Source organism: Herpailurus yagouaroundi, unplaced genomic scaffold (assembly GCF_014898765.1).
Source record: "Herpailurus yagouaroundi ecotype Mexico unplaced genomic scaffold, PumYag 56936, whole genome shotgun sequence".
Taxonomy (NCBI): Eukaryota; Metazoa; Chordata; class Mammalia; order Carnivora; family Felidae; genus Herpailurus; species Herpailurus yagouaroundi.
Genome location: NW_024414462.1, coordinates 105 through 4075, shown reverse-complemented (window position 1 = coordinate 4075; position 3971 = coordinate 105). Strand labels below are relative to the sequence as shown.

Below are 3971 nucleotides of genomic sequence, written 5' to 3'. Positions count from 1 at the left end.
CCTAGAAGGAAAAATCTTGCCCTAGAATAAGGGCTACAGAAAACACCCTTCAATAACGAGGGTAAGATATAGTTCTGTCAATGAAGCCTGAGAGAATTAATTGCCAAGATCTGCACTATATGAAATCCAATGATCTTCAGGCTGAAGGGAAATAATACTAGACAGAGATTTGGATACAGGAAGAAATGAAAAAGCACTGGAAATAAGACAACTAAATGTTTAAATCAGAACAGGAGCAGGGAGGTAAAAGGGATTATACTGTTGTAAAACCCCTTTATTTCTGAAGTGGTGTGAAATGTCAAGTTAAGAGTTCGCACATAGCTCTAAAACAGCAGTTCTCAAACTTTGTGTTCGCCTTATAAAAATCGAGGGTCCTAAAGAGCTTTTTTTTATGTGGGTGTATCTGTGAACATTTATCATGTTAAAAATGAAAACAGAGAAATGTGTAAACATTTTTAATTACAATGACCCAATGTTTATAAGACACGTTTACAAAAGATATTTTCCAAATCAAAACTTGATGAGCAGAGTAGCAGTTTCATAGTTTTACAAATGTCTTTAATGTTTGGCTTAATGGAAGAAGCTGAATTCCCATACCTGCTTCTGCATCCAACCTGTTCCAGCATGTTGTTCTGGTCAAAGTACATACGAAAAAAATCTGGCCTCACAAATGTAGTTGGAAAAGGAGGTATATTTCATAGCTTTTTCAGACAGTAGTATTCTTTGATACTACACCAAAAATTGACAAATGGGTGTTTTTAGTTTCTTCTCACAAAAATTATCTCCCAAATTATTATTTGGGTGCAACGCCAGAAACTACCCACGTCTCTGCACCGTAGTTTTTATAAAGTTAACGTGAGCTTTCTACAGTCGGGAATCCTGTTTCCCACTCAAAGCATCCAGCCCTGTTTCTTCAAGGCTTTTCAGGTTACAGAGCAGAGGCCAGATCTGGCCTCCGTGAAACTTGGCTTATTTAGAAGTCCAGTATTGGTGGAAAGTGGTTCCTTTTTCACTCCTGGGCCAGGCCTGCACAGGTGAGTTTAAGGCTCTGTTTTAAAATGGAGCTCATCATGTCTCAGGGCGAGATTGTGACTTTCTTCTCCACAACGAAAGAATTTTTCCGTCGGGTTTATCCATATAAGGTTGCTTCTCAAAACTTGGGGGGTAGTAAAGGAGGAGGTGATATAGAAGATTTTTATTGAAATAACTTAAATATTATGTAAACTGGCTTGACAGGTTCATTTTTTCAACATTGTAAAAAGTATGCCTAAAGAGATACCAAATGCAAAAGCATGTATCTCTAGGTGAACAGCCCTTTCCCCATGAAGGCAAAATTATTGAGAAGTGTTTATTTTCCCTCTTGAAACGGCTAATCCAGGGAATGATATGGCTGCAGGTGGTACATTCATGCTGCTTCCTTCGTTGCTTCTCTCCCTTAACCACTCCAATCTTTCAGAACTACATCAAGGAGATGCTAGTCTCTGCCGGGAAACACAATGATACGCAGGTCTTACAGGTCCAAGGCCCAGCGGAGAGGCAGGTTCTTGTCGTCCACGCCGGCCACCATGTCTTCAATGGCGTTCCAGTCAAGTCTGCTGAGGATGCTGCCAGTGCTCCCAGACACACTGTCGACGCCACCCACCCCGAAAGGAGGCTCTAGCTCTTCTTCGGTTGCTGCCAAGTCCTATCAAATTAAGAAAGGTAGTAAGCTGTGGTCTTAGCCTGAGGAAAAAGTAAACGGAACGTGAACTAAGCTTTCCAAAGATTCTAGTCGCTCATGCACCAACTGGCGAAGGAAATGCGAAGCAAACCCAGGACAGGGGTTGCCCAGCCCAACGGGATCGACAGTGGGCTGAACGTCACCTGACACAGCTAGACGCTGGCACCAGATCTGAAGAGTGGACACAGTGGGTTTTTATACTTGTCGTACAATGATCTGTTCTTACAGTTTTGTTATCTTTTAGTTAAAAGGAAAATGCAAAATCAAGGAAAATTCTGATAAATGCTGGAGCCCTAAGCCAAAGGTGTAGATGCTCTGAATTACCCCTTCAATCTTGCAGTATCTCTACATCCCGCAAAACAAAACAGACGGAACTAGGGGACACAGGGAAATCACCAGACAAATTGAAATCTGGAACAATGCTTACCTGTAGAAGGGAAGCAGGACTCTCGTGAAAAGTTGTCCAGGGGCTCACCACGGTCTCTCTCTCATACTCTATACGTACCTGCTTTGATAGAGGTGAAAGCTCAGCACTGATGTGTTTTTTCGTACACTGCAGACTCCCACACGGAGCACTAGAACCTTTCAAGGGAAAAGGACAAAGTTACGATGGGACCAATTCACTTATAAGTTTGTTGGTTTATTCTTTTATCATCACACCTAAGGCAGTCACATTTTACCTAATATTTGAATCACAAGGTCTGGATATGGTTCTAACAATTCCTGCCCTGTCATTGTGACAGAAGGAAAATGAATTCTGGCCATCTCTTAATTTTAAAAACAGTGGTAACCTGTAGGACAAGAGAGTCCAGGGAGGAGAGGCCACAGAGAGAATGGAACTGTGGAGAAGTTCCAGCTGCAAAGTTGGATGAACACTGTGTTGAAAAAGAAAACAGCCAGCAAAACAGAAAGACTGAAGACTGAAGGATAATAAAAAGAGAAACCAACACGTGGTTAAGCAGTATTATAACCACAAGGGCAGGCCGTGTCTCCAAAGCAGATGGAAACAAATGGAGATGGGCGCTGAGTTGTTGCTTCAAGTAGTCAGGCTGTGAAAAGAGATTAGCAAAGGCTGTGGCCACCAACTAATCCCACCTCCACTTCTGCTACAATTGACCTGGTAACTAGACTTCAATACTCTTGTCAAATGAACATAATTATTGCCATCTAAAAAGAATGACAAAATCACCACCAAAATTAAGAAATTAAGGCGAACAGTCCTGCACTTAAAAGGATAAACCTTTACCCCTGGGGTATCTACACACCTGAGAAGCTATCACTGGCTTTCTCTCACCTTGCTTTACCCAGGGATGGCTTTGTAATTTCCTTCTCTTCAGATCAGACTGCATTTCTCTAGGATTTGTTCGGGATATCCAGTCTTAAAATAAAAATACAATATGGAAACAATGCTGTGAAGCTGAGCATGTGCAAAAAAGCTTTTCAAGTTTGGGTGTTCCTGCCCCATTGTGGACAGTGAATGTTTTCAAAGGTAAAAGACCCATGATACATCAAGGAGAAACTCCACAGCAGAAACGAGGCAGAAACCTCAAAGAAGCACTCTCTCTGTGGACAGTGAACACTGCCACTCGGTGTCTTTAGAAAGCATATTGACGAACAGTATCTCTGGAGACTAGCCCGAGGAGTCCGGAGCTGAATGGTGAAACTGAATCCATTGCCTCTGCTTCCGCCAGGAGAAAACCCTGTTCCTCTTCTTGCCCCCTTGTCAATTATTGGGCCACGCTCTACACACACCCCCAAGCCACAAACGTGGAGCTGTACTCAATTTCATCCTGTCAGATAAGGCTACCACTGGGTAATGAAACAAATACTTCTATTTGCCTTTCTATGGGCAAGGCCTCATGCTAGATCGTAACACCCTTCACGAACACAAAACCCTGGACCTCTGGAGCTTGTATAAATAGAATACCAGTGTACATGTAACTTCAGCTATTTTGGGGCCAACACTGTATTTTGGGGCTATTTTATCTGTTAAACTAACATTGATAGGTATTTGTTTAGAAAATATCTGGAGAACCCCCGCTATTTTATTCTAAAGTAAACTCTATACCCAACTTGGCACTCAAACTCACAACCCTGGGATCCAGAGTCACATGCTCTACTGAGCCAGCCAGGCACCCCTTGGGGTACTCTAAACTAGAAAATATTTTGCAAAATATTAAAATGAGAGACTCTGAAAGGAGAGGGAAAAAAAAAAAGGTCTGAGATTATACGATTAAAAGCACAGGAAATG

General features: G+C 42.0%; 1 long non-coding RNA gene across 1 annotated transcript; it reads right to left on the bottom strand.

Annotated features, from left to right (window-relative positions):
• Positions 1-440: 440 nt before the first annotated feature.
• Positions 441-2867, bottom strand: LOC121024116 (uncharacterized). Its single transcript, XR_005787611.1, has 2 exons — positions 2148-2867; positions 441-1684 (listed from the first exon to the last, which is right to left on the bottom strand). It is a non-coding gene; the product is annotated as an uncharacterized LOC121024116 (long non-coding RNA).
• Between the last annotated feature and the right edge of the window lie 1104 nt (positions 2868-3971).